At 37.3% G+C, this 26,539-nt stretch overlaps 1 protein-coding gene across 2 annotated transcripts in view; it reads left to right on the forward strand.

Moving 5' to 3' along the window:
• ntm (neurotrimin) overlaps positions 1-26,539 on the forward strand; it is a 574,312-nt gene that overhangs the window by 242,900 nt on the left and 304,873 nt on the right. Inside the window, exon 1 of one of the 2 annotated variants that reach the window (XM_088088929.1) lies at positions 22,880-23,272. The exons of the other annotated variant lie outside the window; for it this stretch is intronic. The gene's annotated coding sequence lies outside the window, so the exon portion shown is untranslated. Of the gene's footprint in view, positions 1-22,879; positions 23,273-26,539 lie in introns of those variants that run through there. 2 annotated transcript variants of the gene reach the window in all.

The following is a 26,539-nucleotide window of genomic DNA, read 5'->3' on the forward strand; positions in this document are numbered from 1 at the left end:
GTGTGTATTAATATGAAAAGATGACTGGAGCTTTGTTCAGACTGTAAAAGTTCATAACCCGATATTACTGTTCTGATTCATCTCCGCAGATGCAGGCGATTCGTTCACCGTGATAGATTACCGAGTGAGTTTCAGCTCTCGAGGGTTGTTATTTGTGTCATCTGGAAGCGAATGGAAATGAATGAGGCTAAGAGGCTTAGTGCACCGGATTGTTTTAACAATGACGCATGTAAAACCTGTCACAAGTAACACTGAGGATAAAGTATAGCATGAACAAGCTATGTTGTCCTTTAACCCTTTGAAAACGGACATCCTGTATATGACCCCAGGGAGCGATTGTTTTCATGATCCTGTTAATCTAAAATAACAACCACAATAGCTAAAATATTCATTTTTTCAACAGTGGCTAAAACATGAATTATCTGATGGAAAAACATGTCGTGGTAATGACAATATTTCATTTTTTTCTCAGTTATTATTGGCTTACATTACCTTTTAGCTTAGGTTGTGCAGATTTTTTGGGATATGAAGCATTTGAGGATACTCCAAAAAACATGAGACACTTCATCTGTCATTGTAGAAGTACAATAAAATTATGTTTGGTTACTCAGGTTGACAATGAATGCTAAGTTAAAACATTAAAACAAGATAAAAACAAGGTGAAACCACAAATAATGATGAGATAAAACAGTGACAAATACCTTCAAGCATAAATAATAATAAATCAAACAAAGTGTGTCTTACATATCAATAAATACATGGCAGCAGCAGGTTTGAAGTGCATTGCAGCTCAAGACATTGTATGATTTAAAGTTCATGTGGGTTAGTGTGTGTGTGTGTGTGCATGTGTGTGCTGCAGCTCTGAAGAAGGAGCCGCCCCTTGGTCTATTAGTCTGGGTTTTTAACCCTTTAACATCTGGATTGACTTCAGCTGTCAAATAACATTTACAAGCATGTAAACCTATGAATTGTGAGAAAATTGGTTTGATTTCTTTCAAAAAACAGGGAAAAATATAATGAGCAACTTGGCAATAAATTTGCAACATGTAAGTGACTGGTGACAGGGAAATTATCTGAAAATAAGCTGAAGTGGATTAGTATATCTTATCCAAAAACGGGAACGGAAACATGAGGGGAGAAATGTCTACAAAAAAGAACTGTATTTATAATTCTCTTAATTACATATTTAAAATTATGTTACTGAAAAAAGGATAGAAAGAAATGGCACTCTTTTAAGGTCTTTTTTATTTCCAGATAAATTTTCTTGTTACTATTTTTGGGGCCATTTCTTGTTAAGCTGCTCATCACCCTCTTCACATGATTTTGAAACAAATTAAGCCAATATACTCAGATGCCAAAGGGTAAAGGTCATATATATCTTTCCTGATGGCAAATGGACAGAAAGACATCAAAATAAGCAAAAAAAAAGAACCCAACAATGTAGGCACTGGCGGACCATCTCTATTGCAGAGATCGAAGGGTTAAATCCCCACTGCTGAATGAAGCTGTTGGTCAAATGCAAATATACTAGCAGGTAATGTACAAGTGTGAGTATTCTCATATAAAAAAACCCACTGAGATTTGCTTGGAATCCAGATATTGTCAATTATGCTGTGGCAAAAAAAGTAAAAAGCTTCCAGTCACACCAGGTGAAATATTTTTTATGTAAAAATCGTTCCCAGCCTTCTCACAGGGGCTGTAGTAAGAGCAGAGGAGAAGAGTGTCCCTTCCTTATTAAGAGAGACCATGTATAATCAACCTTTTTGCCCAAGTGAAAATCTCATGTTAGGCACGGGCTCTTCATCCCTCACAGGAAGTGACAAGTTGACATTTGAATACTTTAGAAACTTTTCTGAACCGCAGTAGACGAGTCCAGAGGAGAGCTGGGCTCACCACAACTTTGGCCTCTCTCTTCTTCTTCTGGTATCACACACTGACTGCGCAGTTTACACAATACACTTCAAACACTTTGTAATCCATCACTGTGAAAGTGAATTTGTCAGTTATACTTTGCAAAGCTATCAGGCTTAAAAGATAGCCACGATGAAAAATGACACTTCACCAGAAATGAAGCATATTATAAAAAGGCTGTAAGTAGAGCAAATGTTAAAACAAAGTAGTAATCATAAAAAAGAGAGATGAAAACATGCCATTATCTTTATTTTCATCTGTCCAACAAATGTCCAGTAAATTATCTTTTATTAACTTTTGGCAGTGTTATAATGGTCGTATGATATAATGTTGGACGGTGTGAGGTTAAAATGCTGCCGGTAATGATGTAATAGAAGGAGCTGGAAGGTCCCATAAGGGTGGTGGATGTGTCCAACTAACCTCACACTTTCACCCGTAACCTAACCTAACCACATGCTTTTGTTGCCTAATCCTAACCTTGTGCTTTTATCTACATTCAGCATTGGTTGCCATGTACTTTTGTTGACATCACAGCATTGGTTGTGGCATCCCAGAGCCCCATCCAAGAGCAGACGCAGAAGGAAACCTAGAGCATAATATGTAGACACAAAAGTCCACTGACAAAGCGCCGACATGTACCAGTATGGGGTGAGAGTGTGTTGGTGGACTCTGCTCTCTACTGCCATCTATTGGCTGTATCTTTATGCTATCCTAAAGGAAGCTGGGGAGTATGAGGGCAGTGACATTTTCAACCTTTAAAACTCACAAATCTGTTTTTATATGTAAAAAGATCACAAATGAGCCCTTTGAGAATGATAACACAGCTACCCTCATGAGGATTTTTCTTCCTTATGAGTCCAGATATTGGCACATTTTTACTCAGATAATACTTACACCTTTAAAAGTACATTATCTGTACAAAATGCTCAAACTAAGATGATGAAGATAGTAAATTTTTACCTGTTTGGTATCAGCATTTTAGCATTGCTGTTGTAAGCCTGTTGGCATGCTGATGTTTAGCTCAAAGCACCAGTGTGCCTAATGCCAGATTGACAGTGGACATGGAAGCAGAGCATGAGCATCGCCAAACCTGTGTTTGGGGGGGTTTCCGCGCCCTTGTTGACACGTTAGAGCATCCACTTTGCCTGCATGAGCAGCGCTTGTCTCAGCTGCCTGCCAGCTGCAGCACACCTACAGAAACTGTGGCTTGCCATTTTCTTGGGGTTTTTTTATGGTGCGCACAGTTGTCAGCAGAAATAGACGTGGAAATGGCGTTTTGATGATTATATTGACTCTATACTACCTTCTATTACAGTTTCAATGCCTTTATCTGTCACAGAGATGAGGAAATACAGATATCTTCATTTTACTCGAACTTCCCTGTTTCCGTTTCAAAATAAAGCCCTCTGATAATATCTCTGTTGACAGAATCTCATCAGTTGTTGACACAAGGCATTTTAATTTGAAATATTTGCAGGACTGCATTGTTGATAATGCAGGAGCTTGTATGACATCATACTGTAAATGAGAGGAATTTGTGCTCATAAATGTGGAAATACAGAAGTTATAATAGCAGGCAGCTCTGCAGAAGCGTTGCAGCCACAAAGCTGTCAGTGTGAACACTGCGTGTGTGAAACACACTGCAGTTCAGTGAGGTTACCGCCACGCATAGCTTCCGTGTCCAATGTGAGTCTAGTGTAAGCAATGCCTCATAGTCAGTGGCATGACTGAAGACTCCAAAGGGCATTTCACACAAAGAGCAATAATTATAATAATTACTATTTATGAACAGTTCTAAAAATAGTTCTAACCCAAGTGAGTCCACACAATAATAATGATTCTGTTCGTGTTTCATTTCTGTACACCTCAACATTTATGTAGCCAATTCCCCATCTCCAAAATGTTCACGGGTCATAGTTTCCGTAGCAAATTTTAGGTTTTTAATACATTTTTAAAATGTATTTATTTTTTATCTCAATGTTGCTTAGAAAGTGTTTGTACACACATTTCATGCCACTTTTGTGCCCACACAGCATAAATACAGCCACAGCTCTATTCATCAGTTTCTACCTCTTCCACGTGTCTGGAACAAATGGTCATGAGGGTGAGACGTCTTGTGCTGGGAGTCAGAAGGTGCAGGGGCCATCTGCCTGTTGACAGGAAGGTTTAGCAGGAGGAACACTGTCCCACACCTTCTGCTTGCTGTGCAGCGTGTCACAGAGGAAGGGCTGGTTTCTGGCTGACCTGTTGCACCATGGGCTACAGTTCATCACGTTCCTAATGTGACTCATTGTCATGGCAGGAGGTGAAGGAGTCTCTGTTAGGGGGCACAGCTTGGGTAAATAGAGTGGGATGCTTTATGATCACAGGTAGAGCCCCCTGATGAGTTTGTTATAGTATATAGAGGTTGTTACAGTTCAAGGGTAATGTTGCCTTTTATTAGAAACAGTCTGGCTCATCCCAAATGACTGAATTTCAGCTGCAAATTCTGGTGTTTGGATAGGAAATTACAGTCCAGTCAGAAGGGTCTACACTGAAGAAAGAAAGAAAAAAAACATGCTTTACCGTCTGCAGCTTTTTTTATTCCAAGTATCATATATCATCATCCTTATCTAAATGAAGCCTTGATTATATTGCAAACATGTACAGTTTTTCCTGGAACCCAGCTAATAGATTTGAGTATAACATGTTACCTGTTGTACAAATGTGCCTCTTTTAGACAGATTTTTTAGACACACATGGCCTGTTACTGAGTCCATTCACCTGTTAGTTGCAAGAAGGCTTTCTAATGACAAGAACAGCACTTGATTTTTCAAAACATTAATTTAGGGATTAAACGGTATCTGCAGACGAGAGACATTTTCAAGTGATTCTCCAGACGCCCTATTAAACAGCACCGGTCGAGGGAGAGAGAGAGACATGACATGAGAGCCAGAGGATCAGCACAGGCGGCTTGTCCTCTGACACCACTACTAGGCACTTCCATTTGCAAGTTCTTGTGTGTCAAAGAGGCTGTTTTTTAAACCATCTTTTCAATCACTGCCTCTTCAAACTCTTACTTTGGTGTAAAGCTGAGAGGACACCAATTTAGAATGGGGAGAAGGAAAAGAAAGATTTGCTTGAGATGTCTGTTTAAGCACCAGCCAAGCACAACTGAGTATTAACCATTAAGCATGACACTTTAAGTCTGCATGAATTTACTAACTGCTACCAGCAGTTCGATAGGTCACTCTGTTGGTCCCGCGGTTGGTTTGTTGGTCCGATAACATTCGTCCACTCTTCTGGCCAGAGATTTTGCCTGAGGAGGCTGTTTTTTGTCATGGAGGTTTAATTGGCAATATTAAGGACGCCTTAATGGACTTGTGGCAATTGTTTGTGTGTGTGTGTGTGTGTGTGTGTGTGTGTGTGTGTGTGTGTGTGTGTGTGTGTGTGTGTGTGTGTGTGTGTGTGTGTGTGTGTGCGTGTGCGTGCATGCGTGAATCATAGACTGTACAAAGTCATGGATACAGTGATACTTACATCAACCACTGGCTTTTGGACTCCTGTTTGAAGCCTTGAGCTTGGTGTTTCAGCACATTCTCATTCCAAAATTGTAATGCAGCTGCTTTGTCACTGATTTTGGCATAAGATGCTGATGCCGAAAGTCACGTTTTGTAGCATTGTGATACGCCACCGGAAGGTGTCAGTTTTGTAGTGACAAAACCTTTAGCAGTGAATAAGCCACCAGTCGGCCACACGGCAGCTGTCACTGCAGTAGACACAAACAGGTGGCGTTACTTGATGTGGCTTGAGAGAACTTGTCACAGCTATATGATTTGCTGCTGGACGGCATCAGATTGAAACTTTGTTAGTAAAGATGTAATACAAGAGGCTGGAAGGTCCATTTTGAAAGGGTTGGAATGGTGGTTGATGGGTCTAACAAAACCCTGACTTTCATCTGGGAGACTGGTGTTCACTTCCCATATGAAGGTCTCCTGCAGAGGTTGCCATGTGCTTTTGTTGCCTTAACATAACCATATGCTTTCATTGCCTAATTTTAAACGTGCTGTTGTCGGCAAGAAACGCACCGATGACTTGGGACGAGAACCGGTTCCCATTTTGTCCATCAGTCTTGGAATTTTTGTTGCCATAAGTGACCAAATTTGAACGTGAGGGTGAAGATATCTGTCATGCTAGCTGCTAGCTTGGTTAGCACAGTGCATTTACAGCTATGGTTAACAGTACTTCAATACTGATGCTGAAGTTTTGGCAGTGAAAAACGACTTAAAACCATGTAAAACAAAAAGTATCTGGGAAAAAGTGAATATCCACTTCCTTAGAGGGTCTTTTATTTCAACTAAATGCAGAACAAGGTTTTTTTTTAGGTGACAATTGACTTTCATTGACTGAGCACATTGAAATAGTGACAGTTACGCCTGTACTGATTTGGTTGTTGTGGTGGTAAGAGGCCATGCACTGAAATGCTGTCATGAATGTTGACTTTTGCGCTAGAGACCAAAACAGTTTTTTGTACAAGGCTTTAAGTTGGACATTTTAACACAGGGGTCTTTGGGAAAAGGCTTGATTTTGGAGCCAGCCTCAAGTGGACATTTGAGATGCTGCAGTTTTTGGCACTTCTGTATTACCTGTATTCCTGAGCTTTTTAGTGAAACTGGTTGCTGCTTAGGTCAGGTTAGGTTAGGCTACGTTAGGTGACTTTATTTGTACGCGTAGGTAAATTTGCAGCATAACAGAGAGCATCCATGTTATTTTACAACATTAAACAAGAGAAACAGAGGACACCTGCATAACAGACACGACAAACACCAGGTACTCACAAGCTTACAAGAAACAGGATTCAAGATAAGAAGCCACTAAAGCAAAACTGTCAAATCAAATATAGCCTAAAAGTTAGATAAATAGTTCATAAATTATTATTATTTTTTTTTAAATTAGTGTGCAACCCATGCTAGGCTTTATTTAAATGAATGACTGAGGTCCTACACCCAGGTACTTTAAACCTTCGCCCATATGGTAGGAGCTGAAATTCCTCAGAAAGAGGATGGGAGTTGTCACTTGTAATATGACTGGCTATCCGCTGCAGCTGTTTAGTATACAGGGACTCGATGCTCAGCTGTGACTCACCAATCAAGCGACTGGACCATTTAACAATCTGACTCAGTCTGTTCCTGTCTTTCAGTGTCAGATTGCCAGACCATGCCACCAAAGAAAAGGATAAAACCGACTCAATAAAAGCACGATAAAATAGTGTAAGCATGGTTTGTCCAATATGGAAGTAAGACAGCTTGGTGTGAACCAGTGAGCGTGGGGATGCTTACACAAACATGGTCACAGCTACATATGTTCATTCACCTTTGTCATTAAATCAGGTAACAATGAGGATAAGTGCAACCAGCTCTTTCCATTTTTATCATTATCTGACAATACTCTAAATTTTAGCAACATAGCCCCAATTTCTTTTTAAGATTTAAAAATGTGTCATGTAAATTGGAAACATTTGTTCTTCATCAATAAGGTAATAAGATAAAGGTTTTATAACACACCACAGCTACCTGCTGACCTGCGTTGACAGCCTGTTGTGTACTTCTCTAGACAAACTCAATCTATTTAAATTCTAGCCTGTACCTTCCAAAATAAGATCAAGCATAATTGCATTTGGTAACCAGATCAAATTATGCCCAGTCTCCTCTGAAGGCAAGCTGGCAGGCTGCAAATAGCATCCGTCCTCATAAAACACCCAAAAGAGGAAACAGGAGCCTGTTTTCCTGAGTACATCAGCACTGAGCAATAAAGTAACAAGGTTTTGTGTTTGTCTTTTTTTCTGCCACTGTTCACTATCGGTGATCAATATGCTTTATTATAAATACAGAGGCAATACAAAAGTGATGAGTTTATGTGAGGTAATCGGTCTGAAGCTAACAGCTAACAGAGTGTGTTATGGTGTGCCAGGTGAACTGGGCTTTGTGTGTGCCAGTATAACAGATTATATCCTGTAGTGTACCCAGCAAACACTCTGACTTTGAATAGTGGATATATCAGCCAACATCAACACAAAAAGTCTGTCTAAATACAGCTCCAAAATGAAATTTGAGATGTCTCTACCTCTACCTCGCCCATCATGCTATACCCATGATGTTGATATTTATCAAAAACCAGCTGAAAAATGGTAAAAATGTATGTTTTCAAACTGCCAGTAATAAGTTTGATAACATAATTGTATGTAAAAATCACAATGTGGAATCCTGTGCACTTAAGCCTTTGAAGCTTGGATTGACGTCAGCTTTCTTGTGCTGTGTTGACACACCTTTCACATACATTTAAACTTTGAAATGTCAGCAACTTGGTTTGATTTCTTTGCAAGAAGTTAGTAAAAGGTGACAAGAAAAAAACAAAAATATCATAAAACTACAGAAAACACCAGGAAAACTTTATTTACAAACCACATAAACGCATATTTAAAGAAAAGAAAATGATGTTATCATAATATATATATACATTTTCTTATATACCTAACTTTTTATTATTTTTTTGTTAATTTGGGGTCATTTTTGTGAAGTTGCTGATTACATTATTTTCCATGTTTTTGACAGAAATCAAGCCAGTTTGCTCAGGTTTCAAAGGATTGAAGAAAACTGGAATTTATTTTTTGCCAAATTACTACTGTCAGGTTCATCTCATCCAGACTATTCATACTCGTGCTCCAGTTCTGCTCCCGAATCATCAGACTGATAACTTGGCAAAGATATAATCCTCACCATTGTGGTAACTGTCACAACAGCATGCCAGTTTCAGTGAAGGTTCTGCTCTGCTGTGTTACTGTGACACTTAACCAACACAATCAAACTTCTCCTCCGTTAATTTATTGTATGATTGTCACAAAATGAGGTCATTACCATCACCTGCTACAAGCATACTTTCAGAAAGACAGTTACATACCTCAAATCTCAAAACACCCTTCGAATTTTGAGACTCTGTCTGGAAACAGATTGGCATTGATTTGCAGTTTTTGGCATTTTCACATCAGAATGTTTTAATACCAAGCATTTAATACCAAGGAACAGCAGAAATTTTAGGGCATAATATAATCAAATAAATGTTTGAGATTGGGTAAATTATGGAGCTGTGTCTCTATAGAGTCTCTTATGAGGTTCCTCTCTCTGGATAAACTATTACCATTTAAAGGGATAGTTCAGAAATGTTTTAAATAAAGCTGTATGAGGTAATTATCCAAAGTGAGTGTATTAAATATATTAAATGTCCAGTTTGGAGAAGTGCCTGGAGTACCGACACAGAAGGTATGCAATTTGTTGTGAAAAGGGGCTGTGGCAAGAAGTATTTTAGCCCCTAAAACAGTGTAAGTGCACGCTAAATTGAGAAATTTTTAATTGCATACCTTTCTGTCAGACAGCCTGTCCCAAAAGGGAAGCTGTAAAGGAGAAATTACCTCAATATTAGCAAAAACTAGTAAAAAAAAAAAAAAAAGAAGAAGAAGAAGAAAATTGCTTGAAAATTAGCACAAAAAAAAAACAAACGAACAAAAACAAAAAAGGGAAAGTAAGAAGAAAAAAGCACCATAAAAGGAACTAAACAAAAACAAGGAAATGACTTGGGGAAAAAAAATAAGTTATAAATTACTGTGATTTAAAATTATAATAAATCAGTAAAGTGTTTTTTAAGTAAATTTAGATACAATTATAAAAACGATAATTAAAAATATACTTTCCTAATTTTGAATAATAACACTAACAATAATAATCAGAAAAACACCACTACTACTAATAATAATAACAACAACAACAATAACAATGCATATAAAACATTATGCAGCAGGAAAAATAACTCATTTTAACTGTAAATTTATTCCTTTTCAGCTGAAAAAAAACTGGCTTGGGGTGAAGTTACTCCTTAAGTATGTTTCATATAATCTCACGTGATGTTTCCAGAGACTGACTTTGTTTGTTAAGGGTATAAAACTGCCTAAGTTTGTGTTAGTTGGATGACAAGAAGACATTCTGAACAGAAACTGAACAGATTCAATTTACCAACACAACTGCAGCACATCTTGTACGCTGTCATTCTAAATCACAGCAACAACCTTTTGCACTATTTTTGTCCAGCTAGTTTTGTGATTCCTCTTGTAATATTCCGTGTGTGCCTTCCCAGACAGCGTTTGATTGATGTCGATGTGCAAGTTCAACCTAAACAAATGCTTCAGGTTCAATCTGTATGATTTTCTAACTTCTGGAAAATCATTATTTTAACAGCTTATTCTTCAGATGCTTGGTGAGCTCATTATATAAACACGTTATCTGTCTCAGCATCATGCAGGTAGCAGCTATGGATGCCCTTATTTTCCCCGCTGCATTTACACAGGATTTCAATGCTGGGGCGAGCCGTCACATCTGTTCAATGTCAAAATGTTTACCGGGCTCACTACAACAAAAGCTGTCACATTCCCCAGCTATTATCAAGGGAAGCAAAAAAAAAAAAAAAAAGATTTCTTTTGTGTATAGGTATCTGCAGTCTGCAGGAATAGCTATGGGCAGAATCTCTCCTTGGAATCTGCGGCAGTTTGATCACAAATTCTTTTTCAGCTTTTGTAGATTTTAATGAAATGCAACATAGCAGAGTCCCTGTGATGAATATAGACGAGTTTCATGTTCACTCGTGTTTGCGCTGCTCATATTCTACATATTGCACGTCTCGTTCCTCCATTGTTCTGACTGGTAATTAAGTGACACTTCAGTATTTTTACAACTATTATTAATTCATGCCTTTATGATGTGCCTTTTTTCACAGTGACAGAATTATTGAGCTCTAACTAAAAGATGCAGCCTTCATGTTCTGCAGTTGTCACATGCTGCTCTGAGTCGCCTCCCCGACTCTTGTGCAGTGATATATTGGGCCTGATATTAAGCTAATATCATGCCTCGCCAGAGAGAAGTGTTTTGTGGCTCACAGAACCCCCATTCAAGGTAATGTGCCTTCAATTCTGACCAGACACACTCGACAGGATTTGGTGCATAGCAGTTTGAACGTTTATATGCAAGAGAAAATACAAGATGCCAGAATGAGTTAGCGTGGTCCTTAGAGTGTGGAGTGATGTTTATTCCGTCGCCTTTTCCACTCCTTGAAACAGTAACCGCTGCAGACCAGAGAAATGAATGAGTGCACTCTCTGAACAATTGGTTACACTAATGGATCAATTTAGTTCAGAGGAGGAGTGAAAAGCAAGCCACAGCTGATACAGGTTTACTGCAAAAGTGCTGACAATTTTGGAGGTGATCACAGTGTAACAAAAATAGGCTTCCCCCTAACTCGAGAGTGGCTTTTAATGACGGTGGCACAAACTGTGTGTGTATGTGTGTGTGTGTGTGTGTGTGTGTGTGTGTGGTAGTTATGGGTCCAGTTGATGACAAAGGGGTATATAAGCATCCTATCTTAGCTTTTATCCTGTTATAATGTAATGCATTCTTAGTAACTGTGTATAAAACCAGGATACTCAACTTGTTTTGCTTGGGAGCCACTTCTGCAAAATGACAGGAGACCTAGGGCCAATCACAGCGGCCCCACACGTGTTTCTAGAATTTCAGGGTATTTCAAGGATTTGAGGACATTTCTAGAATTTTAGGATTTTTCTGGGATTTTAGGATGCTTCAAGGATTTCAAGATTTTTCTAGGATTTTTCTAGGATTTTTGGATGTTTCTAAGATTTTAGGACATGTTAGGATTCCAGCACATTTCTAGGATTTTAGGACATTTTAGGATTTTAGCATTTTTCCAGGACTTGAGGTCGTTTCTGGGATTTTTGCACATTTCTAGGATTTTTTTTATGTATCCAAGACTTTGAAAATTTCAGAATTTTGAGGATGTAGGACATAACTATTTTTTTATGTTTCATTTCCAAGATTTTTAGGACATCTATTGGATTTTAGGATGCTTCTAGGATTTAAGAATATTTCAAGGATTTTAATACGTTTGTAGGATTTTATCACATTTCTGGGATTTTAAAACATTCCTAGAATTTTAGGATATTTTTGGCATTTAAGGGCATTTCTTTGACTTTAGGACATTTCTAGGATTTAAGGATAGTGGGGGCTTAGCATGGGATCCTCTACTGGCACTTTGTTTTGGATAAACAAGCCCTATTTTGATGCTTTTTATGCACTCTGACCCCTTATGTATACTAAAAGTACAAAAAATTTCCAGTGTGAATCACTTTGTTTTTAGTGTAAATTAGTAAATGTTTGGGGGGCCATAAGTTGAGTATCACAGGTATAAAACTTTCATCTGTTTTTATTCAAGCTGATCTCTTTAAAGGCCGTTACATTCATGCCTCCCTGTGTGTACTGTGGGTTATAAGCGTAGGGGGTCACCTCCACCAAGGCAACAGTGAGCACAGACGGGGATCCAGCTCCGTCTGAAGCCAAGTAATTTGCGATTTTAGTCCCTTGTGTGTTTTGTTCTGCATTTGCAGGATTAATGAAGTCTGTGTTTTGCTCAAATTCACTGATTTGAGCGTGCTTCTTCTCTGAGTGGATCTCCATGCTGAGTGGCTAGATGAGCCTCTGGAATGTAAAATGCTATCAATGCTCACATTAATAATTTCCACTGCTGCCGAAAATGCAGGATAATCAAGATCTTCTGGAAAACTAAAGACATCAAATTACTGACATGCTGATTCATATTATCAGATTGCGGATGTGTTTAGCAAAATGTGGTGGGTTATTTAAAGGGTTTATTAGTCTACACACTACAGATCTGGTAGATGTGCATGGAATACAAAACAAAAAACCACCAAGGTGTCCCCTGCAGACACGCCTTCAGTATGACCTTTACCAATGACTGGAAGTAAAGAGTAAGTCAACAATCGGCTGAATTTATACACTTGACTTTTGCAATAAAATACGGAAGCCCTAAGCGGACGTGTTTTTTTTTACAAGCCGTTTTCTCGATATAACGAGATATTATCTCATCTCGTTATAACAAGATATTATCTCGTTATCTCGAGAAAACGGAGTTTGTTTTCCTGAGATATTATCTCATTATCTCGAGAAAACGAACTTTGTTTTCCCGAGATTTTAAGTCGTTATCTCGAGAAAACGAACTTTGTTTTTTGGTTTGTTTTTTTAAACTTTATTGAATGAACGTCAGAAGAAGAAGTGGCGGGTGGATGATGTGACAGCAGGTGCCGTGCGGTGTTCAGCGCGGACAAATGCGTGCAGGTTCTCGCCCCTGCACGTACCAAAAAGCACCGGAGCAACAGTATAATAATCTAGTTATGATTACTGATGAATTTGGGTGATGTGTTCCTGTAATAATCATCTTACCTTGCGCATTTGTCCGCGCTGAACACCGCACGGCACCTGCTGTCACATCATCCACCCGCCACTTCTTCTTCTGACGTTCATTCAATAAAGTTTAAAAAAACAAACCAAAAAACAAAGTTTGATTTCTCGAGATAACGACTTAATATCTCGGGAAAACAAAGTTCGTTTTCTCGAGATAACGAGATAATATCTCAGGAAAACAAACTCCGTTTTCTCGAGATAACGAGATAATATCTTGTTATAACGAGATAATATCTCGTTATATCGAGAAAACGGCTTGTAAAAAAAAAAAAACACGACCGCTTAGGGCTTCCGTAATAAAATGCTCAACATACTTTATTTTTGTTCTGCACTGGTGTTGATTTTATCAACAAGAAATTATGATGAAAAATATTCCTAAATGAACTTTTTTTTCTGTGACAAAGACAAGTCGCTGACCAGCCAAAAAATAAATAATTGAAAATAAAACTATAAAGAAATGTTGGGAATTGATTGTTTTTAATTACACGATAAGACAAAAATGTTAGTGGTGGACATTCTATTGGACATTCAAAATGAAATGAGAGGAGAACTGAATGATACATTACTTAATAAATTAATAAAGTAATTATTAATAAAGTAATTTATCTGGATGTTTTCACAAGCCTGCAAATGGTCAATTTAAAGCAGCATCAGTGGTTTGTATGAGTTGTGAGCTGTAATTAAATAAGCAGTGTGTGTGTCTGACTGTCTGGTGGAGCTGTTGAATGGATTTGTGGAGTCTGTTAGTTGCAGCGGTGGCTGTTAGCAGCTAGCGCCATTTGTTAGCAGCTGAACCACAGCAGAGTGAGCGAGCAGCCGCTGGACTTTACATTTGTTGGTCATTTGTTGACTGTCTGTAGAGGGTTTGTGGTTTGTTTGCTGTTTGACAGACAGGTAGGACACTCGTTTGTCTGGGTGTAACTGTTCTGTAAGTTATCAGTCAGTTTTCTCTGAATCTGAAAGTCCAGTTTCAATCAGAAACTCATGAGTACATGAGTTTAAGCCTTAAAGATAAACATATTGCAGATTTAGAAAAGAATGCAGTTCATTAATTTTTTGCTTATGACCTGTAATGACCAGTGTAAATGAAATTTCCACATTTTTAACTTTAACTTTATTCTGCTCATGGAAAAAGACAGTTTGAAATCAAACCACAAGTTATATTTGCTGCATTACATTCCATGATCGAAAAGAGGCAGATAGAAGAAAGTCTTATTTTACCAGCCCCCTTCTCAAAAATAAATCAAGAATAGAAATACATGGTCTGTCTGTCACAAATGTAGCAGTCAATACTTACAAAAAAGAGAAAAAAGATTAAAAAAGCCACACACAGCAATTCACCATCAATACAGGTTGATACAACTTTTCACCTTGATTCAAATATCTGATACCTGTCAGCCTCATGGATCAGCTGAAAAAAAACAAAATCATTGACTCAAAGTGACGACTAAAAGTTGACCAAAATGTATAAACTTTTAGTCGACTAAATGCTTTGAGATCTCATCTCGTTAAAGAAGACTTTGACGCATAAAAATGACCAAAAATGTTTGCATTTTAATCTAAAAACTGAGAGTGATAAAATAATAAAATAAAATAATACAAAAAAATGCCTCAGAATTCATAGCAGTTGAGGTACAAGTTTGTGCTGTTCCAGATTTCTGTTGTATTTGGGGAGTGCACAAATATCATTAGGTGAGAGGGCGAGTCAAAACAAGTGGGAGAGTTTCAGCTGAAGTGAGAGCAGTTTTTTTGGAAGGACAAGGGGGGTTTTTTTTTTTTTTTTTTTTTTCCTCATCCCAGATTTGTATTGGCCTCATTGGTTCTCATCCCAATCAAGCAAATTGCTAATTTGACCAAAACATCCATTTTGATTAACACAATGCATGTGGATGTAATTAGCGATGAGTGATTATAACGCTTCGTTGCTCCACAGTCTCTCAGATAAGCTTGCTCTGCAGGAGTTGTGGCGACAATGTGACAGACGCCTGATTTCAGACTTATGGATAAAAATGTTTATGGCAGAAATGAATGTCAATCACAGATGGGGTGGGAATAATGGAATGTCATATTGATTGTCAGCCCATCATGACAAACTCTCAATCATCATATTTTGACAAACACATCACTTGACTGACAAACATTCTAAATGTTTTTGTTGTTGTTTTTTAAACTAAGTTCTTGCTCATTATTTGATCATTTCTTCTTTCTTCTTTCATTGGTCATAGTATCCTTCCCATGTTTTTGAAAAAAAATCTAGCCAATTTGCCTAGGTGACGAGAAAATGACCTAAAATAAATAGCAAGAGAGAGAGAGAGAGAGAGAGAGAGAGAGAGAATCATCAGAAAATTTCAAACAACAAAGAAAAAAATATCAAGAAAACTATATTTATATTTTTACACACACACACACACATACATATATATATATATATATATTATATAAAAATGATAACATGTATTATTATGTATGTATTATTTATAGAAAATTATTATAATTAACATTTTTAATTTTAATTTTATTTTAGCACTTCTCTCAGGTCATTTCCTTTGTTTGTTCTTTTACTTTTCTTTCTTTTTTCTTTTCATTTTTCTTATTTGTATGTTTGGTTAATTGAAGGTTATTTTAGTGTAACTTTTTATTAATTTTATGTGACTTTTTGGGTCATTAAAAAAAGAAAAAAAGCTCATAGTCTACTTTCCATGTTTTGGCAAAAGATTAAGCCGATTTGCTCATGTGTCAAAGGGTTAAAGAACGGCACAAATACTATTAGGAGTCAGAATACATTTTTTAGGAGGACAAGGGAGTATTTTTTTATTTTGTCCTCATCCTAGATTTATATTGGCCTCATTAGATCTCATCACAATAAAGCAAGTTGCTAATTTGACCAAAATGTCCATTTTGATTAACACAATGCATGTGGATCTAATTAGCGATGAGTGATTATCACGCTTCGTTACTCCACAGTCTTTCTTTCCCCGTGCATCGTAACAGAGAGCAGAGCTGCAGTAAAGTTAAATGTGTCAAATAAACTTGCTCTGCAGGAGTTGTGGCGACAATGTTGCAGACGCCTGATTTCATCCAATTTCTAGATGAAAATGTTTATGGCAGAAATGAATGTCAATCACAGATGGGGTGGGAATAATGGAATGTCATGTTGATTGTCAGCCCATCATGACAAACTCTCAATCATCACATTGTCTGCAGAACTCATTGACCTCTATCTCCATGCACATGTATGTCATTCTTGCATTCATGATTTTGTAGGCACAAAGTAACAAGCTGTTGATTTGTTTTCCTCCTGCCCATGTAAGTTTCTAAATCTGCCCTTTGTGCCAGAGCAACAAAGCACACTGCACTGTGGCAATGTCATTGATTTATGTAACACACAAAGGTCCATATACAGCCCTACACTCATTTGTCTGCATTTCTGAGAACCTCTAAAGATTGGCTGAAAAGAGCTGCCCGAGACACAAAATCGGATTTAAAAAAAATGTATAAGGAAAGGGAAATGGAGGAGACAAAAGTTGACAGGTTTCATTTTTTATCCGCACATAATGAAGGATTATTTTTCGCTTATTCGAATGTTATCACAGTTTTCGATGCAAATGACTCTGCCTCCATTGTCTGGTCTTGTGAGGATGACTAAGTGAGCACAGGTGGCCACATTTACCAGGCATTAGGAGGGAGCTCCGGCAGATTTGGCACATCAACGCAGACACTTCTGAGTTATTTTGTCATCTCAGGAAAGCGTTCAATTTTATGCAAAAACAACAAACAGATATGGATGGATAGTAAATAGCTGAAAAATAACGAGCACTTTCAATATTATTTTCTACATTCTAGTATATTTTTAGTATTACTGCATCATCTAATTTTATAACCTAATATATTATCATCTAATTATTAAATGCAGGGGGGGGATTTCATTGCAACAAATGGTTCTGTTTTTGGCAATACAAAAAGCCATTCTCTTTTATCAATAGCCATGCCTCAGCTGTGACTTTAGGGATAAATTATTGCTTGATTCCAATCAATTCAAGATATTAATTGGTTATTCTTTAAAAAAATCTATGTTATATTTATAACTGAATTAACATTGTAAGGAATAAAACTGACATGTAAGGTTATTTTTCATGAAGAATCCTCACTAAGAAAAAAGCAGTGGATTAAAAAAGAAAAAAAAAAATTAACCAAACATTTAAAATCCTCATTGATGATAACGGTAAAAGACAAAGAAAAACAAGGGACAAATCGTGCTCCATTATAATGCATGTATTATGTGAATATGGCAACATAAATCATCAATATGTGATTTAAATATTTATTTAAATATGTGATTTAAATATTATTATTATTAATAATAATTAATAATAAATTAATTAATAATTATGTCCATGTTTTTTTCTATTTGTTATTGTTATTTTTAGGTTTAACATTACAGTACTTTGAAAACATCCTAAAAATGGGGGAAAAAAATCATACATAACATTTTTTGATTAAATATTTAATTGAATAAAATTAAATGCTGTATATGGTATTAACAGAAGTGAATAGTCATCCTTTCTTATATTACTATAAAAGAAATCTAAATTTCTTATTTAGCTGCACTACCTTTATTGTTAAAAAGGACAAACTACCTGTTTGCTAGAGCATGTTTTTTACAAAAAATATTTGACCCTCATTAGATTTTTATTTTTTGTATTAAGTTACATAAATCTGTTCAGAAAGTGTAACATGTCAAATAAATATGCCTACCTTTGGAAAATCTCACCACATAGAGCACTCCCGTCTGGAGTGATTTTTTATTTATTTATTTATTTTTCTGTTACTAATTTCCTGTAGAGTACAACTGGAAATGTACACTGTTTATAGACACGGTGACATCTAGTGGATTTTTTTAGCATAACATACCTAAACTGAATAATAGATATAGTTCAGTTAGGTTGAGTTAAGTTCAACACCTTTTTTGTCAAGATACAGTGACTGTAAATGTGCAAAGTGCGCTACAAAACGGTGGAGCAGGACGTTGAAGAGATAAAGTCATTTCACTAAATTCAGTCTTTTCCTGCAGTCTCTCATCTCATTGGAGTTCTCAATCTTGTTACACGATATAATATGTTCTCTCACTCCCAGACATGGAGACAAGCATGAGAAAGGCCCCTGATTGCACAAGATGACATTACACATAATGAGAAGTCTTGACAGTGCCAATATGTAATATATCACATATTCTGTGAATTTAGCCTAAAGGTTACATAAACCTGCTAATGGCTCACTGGAGTGCAAAATAATCACTTTGAAGGAGGTGAGGAAGGCATGAGACAGCTGCAGACATTTTGTTCTTGAGACAGCTGAGTACTGAAACTTTGCAGGACAACCTCTATCAAATAAATTTCCTCAGGTTTCAAAGTGTTAACCCTTCATTTTTTAACCAACATCGGTCCTAATTATAAACATAATTGCTCATCAATTTTCAGAATTTCAGCCTTTTAAATGGCAGGTTTTTGTCATGGTGCCACTATGTTTTTAGATGAAACAAAAAAAAACACAAAAAAATGAATCGTTTGCACAGTGCAACAAGTCCAAGGCAAAAGCCCAGAATGATACCCATCAAAAATACACAATCTCTCCAGAATATGTGTCATATGCATTAAAACAGCCAAAATTATCAAAAAATAAAGAATGCATAAAGAAAGAGTGAAGTCATGTGGGTCCACATCCTGTAGCAAAGCATCATTGACAATTTCTCAGCTGTCTCCTCAAGCTATGAAATTTTTTTGGGGCTGAGGGACTCTCTTTGCAGCTTGCATGATGGTCTCAGGCTGATAATGGTTAATTTTCTTCCAAATTGCACATTTCCTGCGTTTATCAGACAACCAAATGGAAATTCAGATTACTCCCTATTTCTATTCAAAAGCCTAGGCGGTGGAAGGCATTGATAAATCGTGCGCAATCCATTAAGTTAATTTTAATAAGATATCCAATCAAGAGGGCACAAGGGCACAGGCATGAATGCCGGTGTTGCTAATGAAAATGTTTGGTAGTTGCATTGGCCCAGACTGAGCTTGCTAAGAAAAAAAAGATCTCAGCAATTGCATTCTGCTGGAGGAGAATGGCTCTTAAATGCAAGATTAATTTGGGTGCATCTTTGTAGCACCAATCACTCAGTGTGGAAACGTGGTGAAATTACAAGAGCAGAAAAGGTACATAAACCTGCACCAAGTCAACACAAATCAATGACAGTTAATTAAACGGGGAGATGGGGGTAAACAGCATATTGAAACATCTTTAACGGCGGCCCACACTGATTTTGCCATCCAGGCTCATAGTTGTAAATAAAGAATCACAAGCACTAAAGTAAAGCTTCACCTCCAAGCAATGCCGGGCACCTGTGTTTTATTGTTTACCTTGATTTATAATTCTTATCTTGAGTCCAGAGTCTTGTGGCAGAAGACAATAAAGTCAATACGCTTATAAATTGAACTGGATTCTGAGTTTGTTCAGCATGGAGAGTAAACACTGCTTTCAGTGGCTTATCTGCGGGCTTTGATGACGTTGCAGTCTGCCTTTAAAGAAGAACATTGGCACCTGCTTTGCTGTAGGGTTCAAATGAGAACACTTCTCTTAAATATTGCAACACCACCTCGCTGCTTAGAACTGTCTCCAGCCAATAGTGTGCCACCTTCACAGGAGCACATTACCGCTAATGGTTCACTGCATATATAAATGAGTGCAAAGAAAATAGTATCTAATTACCCCGAAACAATTAAAGTGACTGCTACTGTCCCACACACTGTCAACAGCTTGTTAGCCTTTTCCAAATTAATGAAGTTATTCACCTGGATACTGTCGCTCAAAAGGAGAACAGAACATGAGGGTTTGATCTGGTATACATTCATGCATGAAACATGAAACTTAATGAACCATGCAATAAAGTTTTAGAGCTGTTTTTCCTCACCTGCAGTTCTAATTATCATCTGTTTTTGAGTTTGAGGTGATTAAGGTTGATTAAGATTTTCTAGACTAGGGATGGGCAATTCAAGATTTCGTATCCAGATGCTCACAAAAGTAAATAAATAAATAAATAAATAAATAAATAAATAAATAAATCTAACCTGAGAACAGAAATATAAATCTAAAATGTTCCCATTAAAATTCGTCGTATATTGCCATTCTGTCAGCAGACTTTCGCATCTACATATTACACTCTCAATGTCCTTTTGCATCCGCTATTTAAGTTCCGGGATCTTAAACCAAAATCACTGCAAAAGCGGCTGTATTTGACAACTTGAGAATGACAACGGGCTGGTAAATTGGCCAATAACGGAAATCATTAGCAATTTTAAAAAAAAGAAAAAAGAAAACAAACAGGCTTTAATTAACTTTTGAATCCATAAATTAAAAGTTAATGAGAAAAATAAACCTTTTCTTTCAAATTATTTTTTGTGCTAATTTTGGGGCCATGTGTTGTTGTTAAGGTGCTTGTTTTTTTAAAAAAATAATAAACAAAACCAATTTGTTAATGTTTCAAAGGATTAACCTACGAAATGTATTCATTATGCACCATACAGTTATTGTCTTTGGACACTCTTTCAGTAGAACTGGACTTTTGCAGTTAGAATACCAAAATTCAACAAACTTAACCAGTTTGTACAAAGTTACTCAGCACTTGCACTGGTGCATGTAGATCACACTGTGATGCTTCAATGTCATTAAATTATAACAGCATTGCACTGAAGGACATTCATCAGGGTATTTTTGTTTTTCTGACTGAATAATAAGCGAAATGTTTTTCTTGTGATGTTTTTGTTTATTTTTGGTTGTCTGAGCAGCTGTTGGAGCTGTCGCATACATCCTCTTTTTCCAGCTGTGAGTAACTCACATTTGTATTTTAGGCTGTAGGACAACAGTGTCCATCAACCACACCTCACACAGGCAATTTTAGTCTACTTGCTTTTAAAGTAGGCTACATACTGTCATATTTCTCTTGAAGAATCCGGCTAGAGTCAGATAATATTAAGGCAAAGCTGCCATTTCCGGTTGAACCTAACATATTCTCACCACTCCCATCAAAACTGAGCTGCTGTGGATTTTAATTAGAGCGCCCTATATCGAAAGTAAAGGTGTGGATATGAGGATGGTACAGGTACAGGGGTCGAAGTAACAAATTACATATACTTACGTAACTGCAACAAAGTCTTATTTTTGTGTAAATGTCCATTTTTTGTACATTTAAAAATCAGTAATTTTACTTGTACCTAGGTACTTTTTATCACAAGTATCATACTATCACATGTTGCAGCTCTTGTCAGTGGATTTCCATGTGTACATATTGAGAGTAATGTATCCGTCTGCGTCTGTTATTTACACTCTGGGATGCCCTATCATGATGTCAACAAATGCACATGACATGGCACGTGGATGTGTTCAGGCAACAAGGTCATGGATGGATAGGTTTAGGGCAAGGAGGTACATGGTAAGGGGTAGAAAAAAAATCACATTCTGACAGGAAGCAAACACTGTACTTCTGCACTAAAGGCCGTGTTTGTGGGACCCATAGACCTACCCTTCTACCCGCCCTGTAAGCCCCTGTATTATGTCATTACTTAATGCGGCAGGTGCCGACCAGCAATCCTCTGGCATATAAGTACACCACCACAGGTTCTGTCCAGCTGTGTTCTCCCCTGCTGAGATATAGAAATAAAAAGTAATAAATAAAAAGGTGGTTAAGCTGGTTGACTCGCTTGTTTGACCAGTTTAAGGTATGTTTTTCACATAATTTTTGAAGGTTTAGCTTGTCATACCAGCTTATTATGGTCACTCTAGCTGGTTCATCCATTTAAGTTCCTGTAAAATTGAAACCAAATCAATGTTCTTGAGTGTGGAGAAATAACAGTGTCATGGTGGGGAAGTATGAAAAGCAGAGGGCATAAATCAGTTCAGTCTACTGTCATGCGACATGCATAAAGATAAATGTGCGCAGTTTGACAGGCTGGTCACACCAGCATGTCCGACTTGTGGCCCACCCAGCTAGACCATCAAAGACCAGCAAGAACTGGGTCAGGACCATCTAAAACCAGCTATCAGCATAAGCTGTTTTAAAGCTGTTTTGTTTTTGCAGTCAGCTGAAGCTGTCTGACAATGTTCCATGCACACACTAAAGGTGTCTATTGGCTTGGCATACTTATGCCAGACTAGAAGTGCTATTTTTGATTTTGTAATGAGAATGAGCAACACCAACCTAGTGAAAGGGCATGAGAGGGGTGCAGAATGGCAAACCGAACAGAACATCGAGCCTGGTATTTAGTGAACATTACAAACATGGAACAGAAATAGAAAAAATAGGAAACAGGAAAGTTTTTTGGTTGAGAAATGTAGGCTAGTCCCAAAGGAAAAGGCTGTGTGAAGGTGAGTTGAAGCGGTGAAAAATACTCTAAATACAGCATCCACTAAGACTGATGTTTTTTTGTTTTTTTTTAAAAGTGGCCAAAATACGTTTTGTTGTCCACCCCTCCATACAGCAGTGTCATGCTGAGCAGTGGGGTCCAAGTCCTGTGTCACACAGCTCCACTTCAGAAATCCCGAACTGTCCCTTTAATTGATGACTCATGTATTGCTCCGCCCGCTGAGCGCGCGCGTGCGACCGAAAACACACCTGAGTCGCCTTAGAGGACTCCAGCTAGCATGCGAAGGTACCAACATGTTTCCAGCAGCGGCTGCTTTTTCTCCGAGGAAGTTTTAATTTCCGTGCGCTGTGTGAGGACTTCGTGCGTTGTTTTTTTTTATTTTTTTTATTTTAGCAATAACCCCTAATGTAACCGGAACAAACTTCTAGAAGCGCGGTGGAAAAGAGAAGCCCAGCGGACTTGTTATACTGGGGCAGACTGGCCGAGCAGACTGGTTATTTTTTGTACGTTATGCTTCAAGAATCAACAAGCAAAGATGTTCAGCCGTATAAAAGGAGGACTAGGCTACATGGTGCACACCGCTCACAGAAGGACTTCAAACAGGTGAGTACCTGATAACATCATCAACAGCTGCTTGCTAGTTGCCTGTGCACGCGCCGGCGTAACGCGTGCAGTGTCTCCTCGCTGCCATAGCCCGTGTGTTTCTGCAGGTTAATGCTCAGAAAGCAACTTCACTGCTAATGTGATGATATGATTTTACAAGAGGTGTGGGGTTATTCAAATTGTGTATGTTAGTATTGCTTTTGGCACGCGCAGACTTTGTATTTATTATCTGCCTATTTGTCTGAGTTTTGTCTCTTTTGTGACTGACTCAAGTGAGGCTCGATTGATTAACCCCATGATACCTGAGCAAATTAGCTTGATTTATTTAAATAACATGGGAAAAGGCAAGAAATGGCCCAAAAACAGCAAGAAATAGGTAAAAAATTACAAGTAAATTACCTGAAAAAATGGCACAACTGTTAATACTACTACCACCACCACCACCACCACCACTACTACTACTAGCCTACTAATTATAATAATTATTATTATTATAGTAGTAGTAATGATGATAAAATCAGAAAAAAACAAACAAAAAACAAGTAAATAACCTCAAAAGTGCTCTATAACAATTACATACTGTATATTTTCTGTTTTTTGTAATGTAATCTTAAATATATAATTAAGAGAGTTACAATAAAGTTTTATAGGTCTATGAAATATTCTGAAAAATAATTTAAAAAACCCTCCAGCTAATTATTTAGATAACCTACTTGTTTGTCACCTTTCACTGTTGTTTAAGGATTAATAATCAGATGTACTGGTTGCAAAAGTGCTGTCTATAGAAAAGTAATTTATTGTTGGTTTGGAGACATATGTGGTCACGTTAATGTTGTGTACATCGACATTGGACGGGATATATTTTTTTAATCTTAGGATTTAAGATTGTAATGCAGTAACTAGTACTTGCAGTGGCATGTCCAGACATTTTTCTTTTACTGTGTGGCCCAAGTGGGGCACTGTCTTATGCAGGGGTGGCATGAAGTACGAACACTGCTGTGGGCGAATGTGTCGGCAATGCTGTAATTTACTAGTATTTTTGTCTCTATTACTCAGACTTACTTAAATTACAAACATTACAGTGTCTTAGGTTTCTGTTAATAGTTCAGTTTAAAAGATAAATAGACCTTCCAATCACAACATAACAGAGTGACACCACACAAATGTAAAAAATGCTTCCATACTTACTTGAGAAATATTCCTCCAAAAGTAACTAGTACAACAGCAGGTATAAAGTGCCAACAAAATTAAAATAAACGAGCCTGTGTGGACACGTTTTTTAGCAGTTGTATCAAGTTATTTGAATGTGGAGTCAGACAGGCTAGACACTACTCTAGCACATCACCTATAAATGAAAATCCAGTTTACTCTTTAAACAGTTCAAACTGACTGAGCAGATAACCATCTGTAACGGGTTGGCACCTGGAGTGGCCAATCTTTATTTCAGAGGTGTCCCATTCCACCCGAGGCCTCTCCCTCGACAAACCCCTGAGTGCTTGTAGTACACTTTTACTGACCTACTTTTTACTTTTACTCATGTAAATTTTCAGACAAGCACTTTTACTTGTACTTGAGTAAAATTGTGTACTTGAGTTCAGTATTCGAGTAGTCTTTCCATCTCTGGTTGTACCCGACAGGCTGGTAAAGTGCTGCTTATAGATATAATTTACTGTTGGTTTGGAGACACTGGCAGTCATTGAATGTTGATTTTGTTGATCTCTAAGTGTGTGCATTGACATTCGTCCTTTAAAATTGTAACACAGTAACTAGTACTCAGAGTACATTTTCACTGACCTACTTCTTAATTTTACTAGACAAGTGCTTTTACTTGTAGTTGAGTCAAATTTCTTAAAGTAACAGTACTTGTACTTGAGTACAGTACTCTCATAGTCTCTCCACCTCTGATTGTACCCTAAAGGTTGCAAAAGTGCCAGCTGTAGAAATACAATTTACTGTTGGTTTGGAGGCATAAACGGTCATGTTGATTTTGTTGTCCTACGTGTATGCATTGACATTTAATCTTATCAACGCAGTTACTAGTATTCAGAATAGATTTTATAACTGACCAACAGTTTAATTTTAGTTGACCCTTTAAAACTTAGGGAAATTGACTTGATTTCTTTCATGGGAGGACAACAAGCTTAATGGCTTAGAAATGGCAAAAAAATAAGTAAGAAAATAGTGAAAAAATGTATTTCAAATAATTTAGAGAATTCTAAATATAGTTTTCTGGACAGTCTCCCCCTTTTTTTGATAATATCTAATTACACATCCCAGCAATTTTTATTATGATTTCATTTACACCTTTTACTAATTTTTTGCAGTTTGCGGGACATTTCTTGCTAAGGTGTTCATTAAATTTTTCCCAGTTTGTTTAAATTTCAGAGGTTTAAATGCTTATGGAAAAACATCTGAATGCAGCACAAGAAAGTTGATGTCCATTTGTTTGTTTAGGGGTTAAGTTAATTTTTACACAAATACTTTTACTTATACTTTAGTAAAATTTCTTGAAAGTAACAGTACTTGTATGTAGTATTCTCTTTCCACTTTCTGGACATGTAAAAGGGCACAGAGTTCAGGCTTTGTCACACACCAGCAATTAATAGTCGTTTTTTGTTTTTTTAATCAAACCTAACTCTAATCATAGCATTAAAATGATGTGGTTGCCATGAGGAGAATTTGAAAAAAACATTTGCAGAATCATCCACCCTGTGGTATGGTTGCTGCTACGACATTCAATAATTACATTTCTGTTCCAAATCAGGGATTATAAAATGACTTTTGAAGACAGAAATCTCTGCACATTAATGGTTCAGATATTGGTATTCACCTCTGCCCAATCACCCCTCGCAGCACTAATTTATTTTATTTTATCTTACTGCTTTAGTGCACAACAAATCTTAGTTATTTCCCATTTAAATGATTTGTCATCATAATTAGCAGCTAAAAGATCATGAAGAGGGTGTTTATGGGCATATTTTTCTCCAGTCTTCATTTTACCGTGAATAAGCTGCTACTTGTATGGAGGCCCTGCTGCCGAGCCGCTCTCCACCACAACAGTTCTACATCAGTGTTTCTCAATGGCTCCATTCAGGAGGAGGCTTATCGGAGTGGAGCTTGGAGTGCTCCCCATGTGGTGGAGTGAAACTGTGGATAAGATGACTTGCTGCAGTTGATGATACAATTACACCAGCCCCCTCAGGAAGCTGCCCCCGATGAAGCGCTGGCATAACTTTGTTTGGAATTACTCTAGCAGAATTCTATAAT

The sequence above is a fragment of the Plectropomus leopardus genome, chromosome 15, assembly GCF_026936395.1.
Source record: "Plectropomus leopardus strain MGB_pleo_1.0 chromosome 15, ASM2693639v1, whole genome shotgun sequence".
Lineage (NCBI taxonomy): Eukaryota > Metazoa > Chordata > Actinopteri > Perciformes > Serranidae > Plectropomus > Plectropomus leopardus.